Raw genomic sequence first — 18459 nt, 5'->3', positions numbered from 1 at the left:
GGGAGTTTCATTTAATATATTTCTCACTGCTCAAATTTACTCACTTGTGCGATATATGTGTGTAAAGTAGAATTAAAACCTGTTGCTCTAAGTATTTTTCCGTTAGCGAAATACATTGTATATACACTAGGACGTCGATAATCCTAACGTCAAAAATCCGAACGCGGTCCCTAGAAGGTTTTTACATTTTGTCGTAACGCTAGCGATAAACAAACAATAGCGTGTCCATCGACGTTATGTGAAGTCAGTGTTTTTACAAAAGTTCATTTATATGTAATTGTTTGTCATGTATTTTTATTTTTATTTTTTCTTAGGCCTATAAGTTTTAAGTGTGACTTAGAGTACAAGCAAGTTCTTCAGAAACATTAAATGTAAGTAGCCTTACGTACGGTATTGTAATTACTGTATGTACTGAATAACCACTGTATCGATAGAAGAACATACCGTACAGTATATGTAAGCCTAAAAGACATTTTCTTGGTCATTTTCGAAAATCCGAACAATTTGAATATCCGAATACCTGTCGTCCCAATTAGTTCGGATTTTCCACTTCCCACTGTATATGTTGCAGACATGTTACAGCAAGTAAGATCACTAGCATCAGGCCAACAAATAGTTTTTAAACTACATTTTCCTGTTTTTGCCAATATTTCCGAACAAATGATTTTTTCTAATGGTTTCAAAATTTCCGGAATTTTACATAGAACAAACAATGAAGATATCTCTATGAAATATATGTTTGATTTAACATATTAACTAAAATGATTCTGTGATTAACAAGAATGATGATTCTGATCATACCCAAATTTTCCGTTTTTTCCTCAGCTCGGGAAAACAGTAAAAAAACTGTTTTTTACCCAAAATTTCCGTTTTTATCACAGGCCTTCACAACACTAGTCTGAACATACAGTGCACCGAACACTCCTAACGATGGCGAATGTTAACACCACGACATCGGCAACTATAACTGAAATGAACACGTGACCATTACCACTAGACCTTGGCACAATGGTAGAGCGTTGCATTGTCTGATGAATCCCGATATCTTCTTCATCATGACGATGTGAGGGTGTGAATCCGTCGTGTTCAAAGGGAACAGCTCCTTGACATCTGTACTGCGGGACGGAGACAAACTGGCTGCGGCTTAATTATTATCTAGGGAACATTCAGGTGAGCATCCATGTGTCCAGTGGAGCTCGAGCAAAGCACCATGACGGCCGAGGTGTCGCACGCTGCTTGCAGACTACGTACACTCCCTTCATGACGGCCATGTTTTCCATCGGTAGTGGAATTTTTCGACAAAATAATGCACCATGTCACAAGGCCAGGAGTGTGATGGAGTGGTTCGAGGAACACAGGAGCGAGTTCCAAGTGATGTGCTGGTCCCAAAACTCTCCGGATCTGAACCCAATCGATCACATCTGGGATGTGATTGAACGTAACGTGAGGGTGCATCATCCCCCTCCCCGGAATTTACGGAAATTAGATGACCTGTGTGTGCATATGTGGTGCCAACTCTCTCCAGCGACCCACCGAGGAACATTGCGACCATGCCAAGACGCGTTGCCGTTGTTATTCGTGCCAAAAGTTGGAGATACTAAAAATTAGGTAGGTAGTCATAACGGCCTGGCTGATGTGTGTGTATATTTTAACTCGTATATTTTGTCTCGACTCGAATTTCGAGACGTCTCGACTCGAATTCGAGTCGAGTCGAGACAGAGACTGTCGAGTCGAGACACGAGTCGAGACAGTACCATATTTTCGAGTCGAGACACGAGTCGAGACAACATTTTCTCGAGACGAGTCGAGACATGCTTAAATCTCGACTCGACTCGACTCGAGCGCATCCCTATCGATAAGAGGAAATCGCTTCTCTACTAGTGATCAACTTTGAAACCAGAAACTATTGATTTCTACCACTTCCGGTTTGAATATCTACTCCATCAATGATATTGATCACTAACTTCTGACCTTCAGAACCCTGGCCCAGATTGGTTGTGGTTTACAAAGTAATTCTTGACTTTTAGCCTAGCAGACGAAAGGAGACTCATTTTTGTTTTCCTAACGCACAAAATATTTTTTCTTCCGGACGAACTTGCTTACAGACTGGCTTAGTATTCTCTATTCCAAAAAGAGTTGGGCGCGGTGGCTCAGTGGTAGAGCGTTTACCTCCGGTGCTTGAGGTTCTTGGTTCGATCCCAGCTAGCGCCGTGTGGACTTTGTGGTGGATAAACACCGTGCTCGTGGGTTTTCTCGGGATTTTTTCCGTTTCCTCCCACTTTCTTCATTTCATTCATTTCTCATCATCACCGTTTCCTTTAGCCTAGCCGACATAACCGTGGGAACGTGAAACTCAAAGATTTCATTCTTTTTCTATTCCAAAAAGAATAAGCGGTCCAACATCTAAGTTAATTGGTGGCAGTCCTAAAGCTATTCAAGTCGAAGTTCAGCCCCAGGACCCCCTTGCATTTCTGGGAGGAACTCTAAATCATAGTTTTCGAGGTCGATGAGGTAAATACTGACACTTCAGGTGCTGTTTTAGTACAAGTTCAGCCCCCATTGGCCCCTCGAAGAATGGGGTGAAATAGTGACATGTAAAAATAAACTAAAACAACCGATATTGGTGTCGAATTCATAATATTAGAGGTTCATAAGTTGATTGGTGATAGTTCCGGTGCTCTTTGAGTCTATGTTCAGCTTCCAACAAGGGTTAGACTTCCTTAGCTTTCTAGGCTGAATTAGAGGAATGAATCGGAGGAATAACTATAATCAAAAAATATCAATATTGGAGTCGAATCCATAGTTTTCGAGGTCTCTGATGTGAATTGGGACATTCGATATATGCAAAGATGTATGTGTGCATGTGTGTGTCTCTTCCATCATAACTCTGAAACGTATGGAGTTATTTCAACCACACTTGGTATACATAGAGAAAATGCTATGAAGTAAGACATCTCCAGCTCTACTAGGAATGGTAGTAGCAGGGGCGTCATTTAGGGAGGGCAGGAGGGGGCAATTGCCCCCCCCCCAAGATTTTGAAAAATATATATACTTTATTAGATTGTCTACTAATATACTAGTAAAAAGCGTGAAAGTCTTATGGCGGTGGTGCTCTTGCCCCCCTCAAGCAAAGTCTGAAATGACGCCCCTGGGTAGTAGGCGTAAAATGTAAAATAATCGTAAATGTAAAACTGATGTAAAATAATCGAGAACGACAGATATTAATGTCGAATATATAGTTTTTGGAATCACTGATATGAATACTGACACTCGAGATGTCGTTAAGTTCAAGTTTATCCGTCAGTGAGAGAAAGACACTCCTAGTACGCCCTGGGTGGGGTCGGAAGAAGGTGACATGTAAAAATAATCGAAAACAACACATATTAGTGTAGCATCCATAATATTCAAAATCGCTAAAAATGAATGCTGACAATCACGAGGCGAAGTTCACGTTCAGCTCCCATCGGAATGGTGGGTGACAAAAAGTGAAAACTAAAATATCCAAAATGGCCCAGAATAGTGGTTAATCGATAGAATTTAGGGTCGGGAAAATGGTTGACCCGTTTAAAATAACTTAGAACAGTGTCTAATTCAATGTGGATATGTTATTTCAATTAAAGTTCGTATTCTACATGGATAGGATGTTCAAAATCTAAGCTAAAGTTAGGGGCCGCGGTGGCTCAGCGGTAGAGCGTTGACCTCTGGTGCTTGATTTGAGGTCCTGGGTTCGATCCCAGCCCCCGCCAAGTGAACTTTGTAACACCATGTGCGTAGGTTTTCTCGGGGTTCTCCCGTTTCATCCCACTTTCTCCATTCTACCATTTCATTCATTACTCATCATCACCGTCTCCTTTAGCCTAACCGGCATAATCGTGGGACGTAAAACTCAAAGATTTCATTTATTTTCTAAGCTAAAGTTGAGTATCCTGTGAAGAGGATTCAAGTATTTCCCATACACCTATTCTCTTCGTGCAAACAACGAGTATTCCAGTTAATTCTAAATAATTAACTTTACAGTCAAACGAAACTATAGCGAAAATTATGTGAAAATATTATATAGTGTTGTCAAGTTGGGGCAGAAACGTGGATATTACGCAAGAATGATGAAAAACGACTGCAAGCTTTCGAAATGTGGGTGTGGATAAGAGTGGAGAGAATTACTTGGTCGAGCAGAAAACGAATGAGAGGGTGTTAGTAATAATGGAGAAGAAAAGAACAGTTTTAGATATTACTAGCAGAATACCCGTTCTTCGCACGGGGAGAATAAGTTTTACTTTGCACATATAAGAGTGAATTTGAATTTAAACGGAATAAGAAGTATCACTGTTCGTCTCAGCGACGCTGAAACTATTGATTCGACACTAATATCAGTCATTTTCGATCATTTATAAATATTTCTCCTTCCCCTAAGTTGCTCCGTCAAAGTAAAATGATAAAAACCATCCCAGGCCCGAACTTCATCTATGCTGAAAATTTGATCGAGATCGGTTTCATGGTTCAAAAGGTATTAAAGTTACAAACAGTTACTTATAAACGGAGAAAAATGCATAATCCAGTCGGCATGTAAATGCTGTTTTTACCAGGTTACGCGCGTCACATTAAGTAATGTTGTTTCATCAGTAGTACGATCTACACCAGCGTTCAGCAAAAATTTTGTATTGTGGGACCACCATTTCAAATCTAGAATTAACGCCATACCCATTCCGATGGTGGTAACTTACGTATATAATGTTGTTACCAACTTCCTACGACTGTCTCCTCTTGGTTCTTTCTACGTAAATCTGTGACTCCCTACCTTACGAGAGTAATAGTTTTTAACACGAAATCAATCATGTGAATAAAATTGTCCAATCACAGCGAGTCTAGTTCGACGCCGAACTCTAGACGTGGCATGGTGTTCCCACTTGCTGTACTTTTATACATGAAATTACATTACTTAAAGATCGCACCCGCGTAAATACGATGTATCCACACGGAAATCCTAGTCCTTTTTTTTCTCAGTGTAGATAGATAGATAGATAGATAGATAGATAGATAGATAGATAGATAGATAGATAGAGAGAGAGAGAGAGAGAGAGAGAGAGAGAGAGATTAAGAAGAGGAAAAGAAACTGATTGGCATATTGGCTAAGAAGGAACTGTATCATGTGGAACGTGCTAGAGGCTATGGTGGCAGGAAAGAGAGGGAGGCTTCGAAGGAGGTTACAATTGATGGATGATATCAAAACAGAAAAATTGTACGTGAAGACGAAGAGGTTAACGGAAGACTATAAAGCATGGAAAGCTTCTCACTTGTTGCAAGTGATCTGCCAATAATGGCAGAATGCATATGATGATGATGATGATAATGATGAGTTTATGTATATGTAAAAGAAATTGGATCTCTACTTACTTGAGTAGGCGCACAGACTAGAGATAAAGATGTTTCGTCTCAAAAATGTACCATAAAAATAATGTCTTGTTTCGAAAAGTTCATATGTTTTCATTGCATAAGCACCGTCTCGTCTCAAATCTCATGAAAATTGTCACATTTCGTCTCGTGTACAATTCCATATTTAATATAGAAGTGCATCAAATTTAAGTTGCAAGATTTGTGTTGAGTTGAGTTGATTTTAACTACCCTTTCAGCAGCGAGGCTATATGAGGCGGGACCTACTGATTAACGTGAAATCCGAACCACATGAGCTCCCGCCGGGAATCCAATCCGGGTCTCCCACGTCAAAGGCGTGTACGCTAAGGTGCAAGATTTGAATCGAATGTACAAACAGAACAGAAATCTTATAAAACCATTATTTTATAAAGGTAACCAAGAAAGATGAATCGCATTTGGTGGATGTGTGTTTTCAATTGGCACTCACATAGTGAGTTGAATGCGAATAGAGATAAGGCGAAGGTCAGTTGTAGGTGTGGCAATTAAATAACGAGACTGGTGTCATAAATGTGATGAATTGTAAAGAAAGTTACAATTGACTGTTATTCCCTTCAATATACTCCCCACCCCTATCTATGCACCGCTGCATACGTGCCTTCCATTGTTCAAAGCAATTCTGTAGGTCATCAGATGTCACACTGTTCAACAACTCTGCCAGTGTTCCCTTCAATGCACTTTTCACTTTTGGGAATAGATAAAAGTCCCAGGGAGCCAGGTCTGGGGAATACGGAGGATGGTCGAGCACAGGAATGCGCTTGGCTGCTAAAAATTGCTTCACAGAAAGGGCATTATGGGCAGGTGCATTGTCTTGGTGGAGCATCCATGCATCGTTCTTCCACAAATCGGGTCTCTTCTTCCTTATTCTTTCCCTCAGCTTCATTAGGACCTCTTTGTAATAGGTCTGATTCACTGTTTGACTCTAAGGCACCCATGATGATACCCCTGATATCGAAAAAAAACGATGAGCATTGCCTTCACTTTGGACTTGCTCATTCGTGATTTTTTCATTCTTCGCGATGTGGGAGTCTTTCAGTGCATGGATTGACGCTTAGTCTCGGGATCATACTGGAAAATCCATGTTTCATCACATGTGATGACACGTGTTAGTAAGTCTGGTTCTACTTTGAGTCGCTCCATGACGTCACACAAAAACGGTCTTTCAAATGTCTTTTTGTTCCTGAAAGAGGTTTTTCGGGACAATTTTTGCACAAACTTTTGTCGTGTTTAAATTGTCATGCAAAATTTGTCTTACTGTCTCTTTCTTAACGTTCGTCATGTCTGCGATCATCTGAATGCTCAGACGTCTGTCTTTCCGCTCAAGTACATTAATTTTTTGAACATTTTCGTCCGTTCTTGAGCTCAAAGCGCTACCGGGTCGTTCATCATCTTCAAACTCCTCCCTACATTCTGAAAATCGTTTGTGTCATTCGAAAACTCGCATATCATATCACCATACACCTCCTTTAACATTGCACAACATTCCGTCGGTGTTTTGTTTAATTTCACCAGAAATTTGATGTTAATGCGCTGCTCAACTTTAATGTTCACCATGATTCCGTCACTACTACAGAACACTGTCCTATTCTTGCAAGCCTGCAAAGAAAAAACAAGCTTTCGGAATCATGAAACAAACAGTGGCTGCTCATGAAGGTTCAAGATCAACAACACATCATTAGCTACCTCCTCCCCAGGATCCTGTGCGACAGGAGGTGGGCAGTCTCGTTCTTTAATTGCCACACCTTGTACTATCTGGTTGCTGCAGTTCAGTTACACCGTGAACGTTCGTAGGAACAGGGTGAACATGGGACCTTCACAGAGCGTCATAAGGGGTGAAAGTATGAGTTCAAACTGGGGTAAAACGCTGCTGCAGCGGGACGAAAGATATGCCAGGCCTTTAGTGAGGATGTTGTGACTACGCAGACAGTGCACCGGTAGTTTAACAAGGTTAAGGACGGGAACGAAATACTCAAAGACGCACCACGTGCCGGAAGACCAACACATATACAAAATGAAGATCTTCAGGCGAACGGTGGCCAGATATTTGAGGAACTGGAACTACAATTCAGTGTGAGTGCAAAAACAGCATTCTGCTGCTCCTTCATCAACTTTGGGAAGCACTACAAGTTGGGCCGATGGGTCCCCACATGATTTGACTCTGGGCCAAAAGGCAACACGAACAGACACCTGTGTTTCTTTGCTGGCTCGTCTGAGGAAGGAGCCATTTCTGGACAGTGTGTTGACATGTAATGAGAAGTGGGTCCCATACGAAGCTCCACGGTGCCGTCATCATTGGTTAGTATCCCGTGAACCGGTTCCCAAACAGATGAAACCATCAGTGCACCAGAAGAAGGTGCAAGAAGTGTTTGGCGGACTGCTCGCGGCATCGTGCATCGAGAACTGCTACCACCTGGTCAGAGCATCAATGCAACTGTGTAATGTCAGCAATTGAGCTATGTTCAAGAAAAACTCAAAACTCTGGAGCCAGCACTTCTGAATCGCAAAGGGGTCCTCCTATTACAGGACAACGCTAAGCCGCACGTGGCTACGATGACCCGGGACACCATTCTTTGTCTTGGAAGGGAAACACTATTGCATCCGCCATGCTCCCCGGACACTGCACTGTCTTATTATCACTTGTTCCATTCCTTTGACAATCACCTTAGAGGATTCCAGTTCAAATCCATAGTAGAGGTGCAAAATGCACTTGATACCTTCTTCGCTTCACAGCCCACCAAGTTCTACCGCGATGGAATCCATGGACTTCCAGAACGTTGGTAGAAGGTCGTCGATGCTGATAGGGACTATTTTTGATCTTCTAGATATATCAGTGTTCCAAGGTGGTGGGTGAAAAAGCGAAAGAACTCTCGAGTTACCTTTATAGTTGGGACATTGGGTAAGAAGGAACTATATCATGAGAGACATGGTGGAGGGTATGGTGGCAGGAAAGAGATGGAGGGGGTGGAGAATGCTACAATTAATGGACGATTTCGAAACAGAAAAATCGTATTTGAAGACGAAGAGGTTAGCGGAAAACCGTAAAGCATGAAAATTTCTTAGTTCTGGCAACTGCCAATAATAGCAGAATACCTATGATGATGGTGGTGATGATAATGAATTTATGTATCTATGAAAACATATATTTCTATTGAATTAGAAATACACATAGACTAGAGTTTATTCTGTCTCGTCTCAGAAATGTATTTTTAAAATACTGTCTCGTATCGAAAAGTTGATATGGTTTTATTGGAGAAACACCGTCTCTCCCTAAATCTCGTGATAAAAATTGTCACGTTTCGTCTCGTGCGCAACCCAATATTTAATATGGAAATGCGTCAAATTTAAGTTGCAAAATTTGTTTTTTTTTTCTTTCTTTTTTTAACAAACCAACAGAAAACCATTACTTTAAAAGAAAATTTTCAACGATTTGTCTGTGATGGGGGAAGCGAAAAGCTTTATTTTATTCTTTACTTGCAGAATACCTAGGTAAATACATTCATTTAATTGCGTTCATTTGTTACCTTATAGGAAAAAGGAAAATATTGAATGATGATGAATTTGTGTTTGACAAGACAGATTGAAGTCTAGATGTGGGTTTGTTAAAAGAAGAAAATGTGAGTGGTTTTTGATTGATCTGATAGCATTTTTTTTTTTCGAACACACCAGGTAAGGAAATAAGGATTTACTACAAATCTGTTTCTCTTCTTACGGATTTATAAAATACACACACAAGCACATACATACATTATTCAACACGGATAAACACAAGAAAAAGAGAAACATAGCGCTGTGGTAAAGCAAGAATCAAATCAATAAACTCCGCTCTGAAAGAGGAAAGAAAGAAAAAAATCTTGAAAGAAAAACGAGAAAAAAGAGCAAATTTCAGAGAGAAACACTTACTCAAAGAGATTTATTTGTTTTATTTTTCGAACCAACCAGATGGGAAGAAAAATTGGCGTTTGGGGATTGGAGAGTTAAGTAATTACGTGAGCAAATATAATATAGCAGATCGTATGTACATAAAATAAACTTGGTTGGATTTTTCAGTAATTGTAATAGAAGCTGCAAAAGAATTACATTGGTTAAGCGTTTATTTACTAATCTTCGTACTCAAATCATTCAATGTAATTAAAGAAAATGAAGAAAAAGAAGAAGAAGAAGTAAGATTGCATCGTTCTTTTTCCTTCTTAAGTTTCAGAAAATTTTCTATTTATTCTGTTAAGACTACCTCAAAGATTGTTTGAATATATCTAGTTATTTTTATTTATCATATTTTTTCAAGCGATCTTTCATCGCTCATTACCAGTGGCGTAGCACACTTTTGCGCCCCCCTCCCCGCAAAGTATAGAGAAGGGGCCCTAGTTGTTAAGCCGATAGAAGTAAGGTTGAAGTTCTACTTCTTTAAATCTTTATTCATCGCAAGACTTCGGGGCCCCCTATACCCCGGGGCCCCCGCACTGCGGGGGTTGCGGGGGCAGCTGCTACGCCACTGCCCATTACCCATTGATTAAAAACTTTCTTGTTTTGTTAATTACATCATCTGTTGTCCTTATATTACACAGGGCCGTCTACACCATAAAATCAACAAGTGCATTTGCACAGAGAGGCAAAATCTGTCATAACTAATGCTATTATTTAAGGGGACAGCCTACTAAATATTTTTCAAAAGCTAACACTTTTTCTTTTGCCAGTTTTTCGTAAGTGAAAAGAGATGATGAAATGTAACTTACCTCTGTAGTAAATAATGTTATTCTACACCCGAAAATACGAATCGGAAGAATTTTCAATGTTGTCATCCATAGAAATTACAGTGTGTCCAGAATTTGAATTACCCAAAAATCTAGGTTATAGCAGCGACTAGAAAATGAACTCAATGGCAATTGATGACTTATCATGCTGTCCGTCTTTCTTGTTAATTACTTTTTAATTAATATTAGTATTTTAATTCTACTGATAATAAAAAATATTTATTTTGTACTCTTTATTACAAAATAAATACAAATATTGTTTTAAAAAGTAGCTAATAAGGAACACAAACAGTATGATAAGTCATCAATTGCCGTTGAGTTCATTTTTCTAGTCGCCTAGATTTTTGGGTAATTCAAATTTTGATCACACGGTAATTTCTATGGATGGCAACACTAAAAATTCTTCCGATTTGTATTTTCGGGGAATATACGTAGAATAACATTATCTATTACTGAGGTAAGTTACATTTCATCATCTCTTTTCACTTACGAAAAACTGGCAAAAGATTAAATTGTTAGCTTTTGAAAAATATTTAGTAGTCTGCCCCCTTAAGATCAGTGGCGTATTTATAATTTTTTTCGGGGAAAGCTTTGCCAAATTTATTCCTGGGAATGTGTAAAAAATTCTGCAAGGTATTCCATTTACTTTAATATAGAAAATACAATTTCGGGGGGTACTTAAACCCGGAAGCCCCCCTTAAATATGCCACTGTTTAAAATAAATATTTGTTGTTGAAAACAGACTTCATGATGATGGTTGTTAAATTTGCTAAGCTGAATTTCTGTTTAAATACTACATTTATAAATCATGTTTAAGTCGCATTAGTTTAAGGTCACACGCACAGTGCTAAAGCAAATGGTCAAACAAATTCCAACATGAATTACTTGATTGTTGTCAAATACAAGAACTCAATTCTCAAACAGTAACAGACACCTGCTTTATTTAGTTAATTATCATAGTTTTGATATGAAAACTAGTCTTGTCTTTGCCACAAACTAGTTTTTCATAATTAAAGGTGGAAACAATTTTTTTAAAAAAATAACAGATGTAGAAGGAAAATCAAGAAATTAAGATAGAAGAGTATTTGCACTGGAATTGCAAACTCATATATTGAGATTGAAGCTCCATATTGAATTCTATAAAAAGGATTAAGCTACTATCTATCCTCTGCAGGTTTGTTCGCTTTATCTTTCACTAATGTAATAGATTATTATTTTTGAAAAAACGCAATAATAGCTGAAAATCAATGTCAAAACTAATATGTACAAGCTAAATGAACCATCAGCCACTATTGAAACACCGTTGAAAGTTTTTCAGGCCAGTAACCAACAATTGGAAATCACACATGACCCAATTGAAAATATAACAGAAATCGGACCATCAAAGAAATACGAATCAACGCGAGCCAAATAGGTAGAGATAGATTTTGAATTAGAAAATAAACAGTTTTCAAACAGAGCGAGTTAAATAAAAGAGGGGGGAATATTTCCTTCATCGTAAAAAAGTAAAAAATACGATAAAATTCAAATTTCGTAATAAAAACATCTTTGAAAATGAATGATGGTCATTAATTTTAAAACCCGTTTCAACATTCCGATAAAAATTTCAATTCTCAGGTATTTTTAAATGCAATTACCCAGAAAGTGATCACAATTTCTGGAGAGTGGTAAGTGTTAGGGATAATTTGAAAGTTCTATTTAATAGGAATTTTCTGTTCCTTCAAATTTGTCCAGTATACATTTCCTTTCTAAATAAGCCGTTTCTTAAAAAAAAGAAAGAAAAAAAGAAAAAGAAAAAGAAAAAAGCCAAAAAGCTAATAGAGATATCTCTTCGTCTGCCGGTTTTTCAAGTTGACGGCCTTATCATAAATCTGATCAGTGTAGATTTTTGCTATGGAGACAATTATAATGAGGAAGACAATTATAACAGTCTTATGAAGAAAAATGTTTATTAATTAGGCTACGTCCATGATCCGTACCTACTTTGACTAGCCTATTAATACGGGACGCTAAACTAAAATCAACTCAACTCAACTCAATAAAAAGGCCCTACATTTTGCTTTGGAAAGGTGGCAACCTTGCATACATTATATAGAAAAAATAATCGTAATTAATTATTATTAACAAAATTTACTTGTCTTCTGAAATTAGATTGTTTTATCTGTTAGAAACAAGAATTTTTGGACTGATAAAAAAAATGGTCGAAAGATTGCGATCTTGGCCAAGAATTTTAGGAATGATCCAAAAAGAATGCATCAAAAGATCGCGATCTTGACCAGTAATTAGATTTTCGATCAGGAGCCACAAAATTTTGAAACGGCCCCTAAATCGAGTTTTCGTAGTTTCTATGGAATAAACACATCATACTGAATTAAGTGATAGTTTCGGTTTGGCTACACTGTATACTGTAGTTCTCCAGATATAAGGCGTACAAGAAAATTTTTGATTGAAATATATTGGATCCTTTGATTTAAAAAAAAAAAAAGAAAAAGAAAAAGAAACATTCTTAGCATTTGAAAACCGTGGATATTAATAATGAATACTAATGTTTCAAATCCAGTTTTACGACTAAAGTGCAAAGTGTAAGAAAAGGCAGGAAGAATTCTTCGCCGATACTTCCCTGTAACGTCATGGACAGGAAGCGAATCAGAGCGCTGAACGTGGTTTGTGGCTTCCTGTTATTTTCTATACTTTCGATTGGATCAGATAAAGGAATAAATCCCACGACTCAGGGATTTTTAATGTGGAGAGGGATTAAGGAAATATTTTAGCCAAGCGTTTGAAATAAAGGTATTTTCTTGTTACGCTGCACTTCAAATATACAATTTAAATTCATATTGAATTGCCATTAACTTCAAAGCCTCTAGAAATCGAAAATTTCTTTATTCTGATCAGAGAAGCCAAAAAGCCTGAAAGTTTTGCCATAAAATGCCGGCATTTTGAGGAAGGGGAAGCAGAAAATTTCGCATTTTATTTTATTTTATTTTATTTTTATATTTCATGACTTCTTTATTCAAGTGTCACTTTAGTTTTCCTGTAATGGATTCTACAATTTAAAGAGTACATTCACAACATTCACTGCCGTATTTTTTATTCCTATGTTCAAAAATTGTTCTCTGGTTTCCAAACTGACATTTCATTAAAGTCATTACATATAAATTATGCAACTCAAAATATAATGTTGGTTGCCTAGTCACCTTATCAAGTTCCCGAAAGTTATAAATCTTGTAACGTGTGTTGTACGGACTGCTTAGATTCAAACAGGCAGACACGAAAGAAGCATCATTAAGACAAGAAATTAATACAGACCTTTTCTTTTTCTTTTCTTTTCTTTACTTTACTTTTTTTTATTTACATTTTAGTAAAGAATTCTTACATCTCGTTCTTTGTTCGGAAAATAATTTATTGTCAGCTTCAGATACTCTATCAGAAATTAGTAGTCTATAAGTTTAGTTTACAAAATTAGAAGTTTGGTATTTTCATAACTTTCTCTTTCTTTCTTTATATTGTGAAAAATGAAATCTTTGAGTTTTACGTCCCACGGTTATGCCGGTTAGGCTAAAGGAGACGGTGATGATGAGTAATGAATGAAATGGTGGAATGAAGAAAGTGGGAGGAAACGGGAGAACCCCCGAGAAAACCCACGCACGCGGTGTTTGTCCACCACAAAGTTCACTTGGCGGGGGCTGGGATCGAACCCGGGATCCCAAGCACCAGAGGTGAACGCTCTACCACTGAGCCACCGCGGCCCCTCTTTATATTGTATCACATGTATATTTGAAATACAAAATTTGAATATAGGGATTTTCAGGGGCGGATCCAGGACGGACTTCTGAGGGGGACGGTGGGTTGTAATACTTTTTTTTTATCCAAACTCTGGGGATGGATTTAATTTATATATAAAATAAGAAAGTTTCCTCTTCTGGGAGGTCGATTGCCCCGGTCCCGCCCTCTGGATCCGCCCCTGGGTGGTTCTGTTGTCCGTAAGGTTATATATATATATAAAGTCACTTTTAGTTAATAAGCAATTTCTTTATTACTCTAACAGCGGCACACAGGGAAAAAAAGAACACTGAACATAAAGAGAGAAAGAAGAGGAAGAAGAAGCATGTATGAAAAATTTAGCCTTACAAGTGTATAAATTCTTCCTTCGTATTACAAGATACTACATATTTGAGTACATATAACTTGATTGTATATTTTAACATTTCTATATATCCTGTAAAATATATTTGAAATAGAAAATTTCAATATATTGTTTTTAACATTCTCCCGCTCAAATTTTAACAATCTCCAGAGTTTTTGTGTAAGTATTATAGGCAAGTACACGGGCGTCTCTGGCGGGGAGACGAGTGGGACGCGTTCACCCAATATTTTGAAGTACAAATATTATATATATTTTTTCTAATTTAATTTATTTACTAACGACAGAATACCATATAAATAATAATAATTATATTTATTCGGAATATAATATTCAGGCTGTGAAATTATTGTAATCGAGTTCTTGATATACCTTAGGAGGTCCGTGAAGGAAAGCAGAAAGGTAACAAATGGAATCGAAGTTAATAAACAGGTTGGGCTAGGTAGTTCCACTTAAATAACTTTCTTTGATGCCACCTCCCCCCCCCCCAAATTTTACATGCCAGAGACGGCAGTGGGCAAGGATGTTATAAAATATTGGATCTGCCCAGACGTATCGTCATCATATGAACTCAATGAAGCCTAAAAACAACCGAGTATCGTCTGAGCCGGTACGTCTGATTGGCTACTCTCGTTTCCGCCATGATTGTTGGCTCGAAACATTGCGATCTTAGTGGCGCGGAGTGGGCATAGTAGGTATGGTGAAGATATGACGTACATGGGCGGCGATTAGGGGGGACAAAGGGGGGCAGTTGCCCCTCCACTTTTTTAAATGACCCATTAATGAATATAGTTTCATTCGGAAATATTATATTAAGATTTTACATGTATTAATGGTTCATAGAATAACAATTGTGCCATAAAATGTTTGCCGTGTCGTGATTACTTATAGGTTGTCTTCCGGTTCAGTTAAGAAAGCTACAGGAATTGCGTTTTAATTACCACGAAAAATGGCTCAAAAAATAACCTATTGGAGCGACATAATTCGAGTGTATTTTTATTCTTCTTACAAGGGCTCAATATGTTAGTCAGCCGTTTTGGTACAAATTGAGATAACATTTCGTACAAAAAAGAAGTCCTTCACAACTTGTGAATCACAAGTTATTCTTTAATTGCACAAAAGTCGAAAGTTCCTAAAATGTCTTTTCATCTTTCTAATACTAAGGAATATTTTGATTTGATTTTTTTTTTTTTAGTTTAACATCCCGTTCAGCAATGAGGCTATATGAGACGAGGACCTACTGATTAACGTGGAATACGAACGACATGAGCTCCCGCCAGGAATCGAACCCGGGTTTCCCACGTCAAAGGCAATGTTTGCAGTGTAATATACGAGTTTAGGGGTGTACATATACAATTTTGTATTTGGTCTAGGAATTAATTCGTGCGGGTGGACAAGAGATGGCGCAACGAACGGAGCGTCCCACAGTTCCGTGTATCCACACATGTGTTGCAAACCCCTGTCATCGCGTATCGTTCGTAGTATAGGGCAGTGGATTAAAACGTCAACAACACCAGTTTCTAGTTAAGTGAACATGGCGCAATTTGTGCCTGATAAAGTGATTTTGCGGGGTGTCCTGCTGCATTACTTTAACATGCAGAAAAGTGCGACTGAAAGTCATCGTATTTTGGTGGAAGTGTATGGTGATCATGCTCTAGCTGAGCGAACGTGTCAGAAGTGGTTTGCACGGTTTAGAAGTGGTGATTTCGGCTTGGCAGACCAAGAGCGAGCTGGACAGCCAAAAAAATTTCAAGACGAAGAATTGACAGCATTGCTCGAGCAGGATTCGTGTCAAACGCAGGAACAACTTGCAGCAGCATTAGGCGTTGATCAAACAACAGTCTCCAAACGCTTGAAAGCCATGGGAATGATTCAAAAGATGTCACATTGGGTTCCACATGAATTGAAAGACAGAGACGTTGAAAGACGAAAAACCATTTGCGAATTGCTGCTTCAACGACAGAGCAGAAAGGGGTTTCTGCATCGAATTATTACGGGTGATGAGAAGTGGATCCATTACGAGAACCCTAAACGAAAAAAGGCCTGGGTGAAACCAGGTGAACCAGGTCCATCACAACCAAAACGAGATATTCACTGTGCAAAGGTTATGCTGTGCATATGGTGGGATATGAAAGGTGTGGTGTATTATGAGCTGCTGCAACCGGGTGAAACTATGAATGGAGAACGTTATCGACGACAATTAATGCGTTTGAAGCAAGCTCTGGCCAGAACACGACCAGAATGGGAGAACAGACATGATAAACTTATTGTTCAACATGATAACGCTCGCCCACATGTCGCAAAACCGGTCAAAACCTATTTAGAAAATGTCGGATGGGAAGTTTTACCCCACCCGCCGTATTCACCAGACGTTGCTCCTTCGGACTACTACTTGTTCGATTGCATGAACAACGATTTGATTGGACAGCGGTTTACTTCTTCAGAAGATATCGAAACATGGGTCTCTGACTGGATCGCTTCCAAGGATTAGGACTTCTTTCGCCACGGAATCCGTACATTGCCTGACAGATGGGCGAAAGTGGTGGCTAGCGATGGACAATATTTTTCTTAAGGTATGTATGTATTTTGTGTTTGTACTACAGCTTCAATGTGTGCGTACCAACCGCACGAATTAATTCCTAGACCAAATATATACGATTAAATTTAGTAAATTCAACATAATTCTATGTTTTAGGATTATTTTGTATAACTGGAGTGATTCTAAGTATTGTTGAGTTTTGATGTACGTATTCCAAGAAAGTGAAAATTCTACAGGCAACAAACATGCTTCGGGAAGCTGCAAAAGTACTTCTTTAAATGTCGCAGCATATACTTCTAGTATTTACTACCGGTATCTTTCTTAGAGTAATAACATACATTTAATAGCATGTGTGGAATTAAAAATATAAGTTGTTCAGTAATCCCCAGTTTCAATATAACTTTTGCAAAACAAGCCTCATTTTTCATTACTATTCGATTAATATTATTTTTTCTGTTTATTTGTTTTGCAAATTTGTTATTAAATAGGCCGCTAATCTGATCACACAATTTTCCAGACAGTTCTTGAGCAAGGAATCAAATCTCTTCTTACACCTTCGTTGTTTAAGAGTAAAAAGGGCTAGTATCTACTTGCGTTGCTCTTGCCAATTTACTTTTTAAAAAATATGAAACACGATATATGGTATTTTAACTGGAAAAGAGAGTATCCTAATAGTTATACAACCTTTCGTCAAACAAAATGTTAGAAGAAACCAGGAAAACTAACATTGATATACAAATATTGAGATCATGTCTTTCCCCCCCCCCACTTTTAACGTCCAACCGCCGCCACTGATGACGTATGGCTTCACGATTTTGTTGTATGGGTAGATCCTCTATTTCATAACATCCTTGATTATAGGCCTATAGAGAGATACTCTTTCCACGTAATCTACATAAAAGGTGCGCTTTCACTAAAAGAAAAAACAAAGTTTATGCGTAGATTCGTTAAGTTTAGGTAACTACCGTATTGGTAACACAATTAAATTTTCATTAAAACTTTTTCGTCGTACAACTTAACAAACAATTTCTTCGAACTACAAAACCCATTGCGCCTGGTTTTCCCTTTTTTTTCCCAATCATGAGAAGCACGATGGGTCAGTGGTTGAGTGCTTACTTCTGATGCGTGGGGTGCCAGGTTTGATCCCGGCCAAGTAAGTTTGTGCTACACATCGAGCTAGTGTTTTTTTTGGTTATTCTCGTTCCCTCCCACTTTCTCATTCCACCAATATTTCCATCATCATTCGCTTGCTTTAATCATCGTCTCCTTTAGCCTAATAGGCATAAACGTAGGACGTTAAACTGAAAGATTTCATTTTTATTTCTTTCCAATCGAGTGATTGATTGGCCTCATTTCCATATTCTTCTCTTCAAGATTCACTAATTAAATGCTTTTCCGTGTTATAATAGGGAAAAAGATTGGATGATCGCATTAATTATTTCTTCATTAGAAATTGTAATGTTTAAAAAATCCTATGTGAAAAAGCAATGGGAGAGAACTTCTGTTAATTTTTTCTTTCTTCTAAAAAGCCGGTTTCTTGTGGGCCCCTGCACTTTAGTTCTAGTATTTCGATACCGAGCATATATATATATATATATATA

Source organism: Thermobia domestica, chromosome 10 (assembly GCF_964235325.1).
Source record: "Thermobia domestica chromosome 10, izTheDome1.hap1.1, whole genome shotgun sequence".
NCBI classification, from domain to species: domain Eukaryota; kingdom Metazoa; phylum Arthropoda; class Insecta; order Zygentoma; family Lepismatidae; genus Thermobia; species Thermobia domestica.
Note: the sequence above shows the minus strand (reverse complement) of the source record.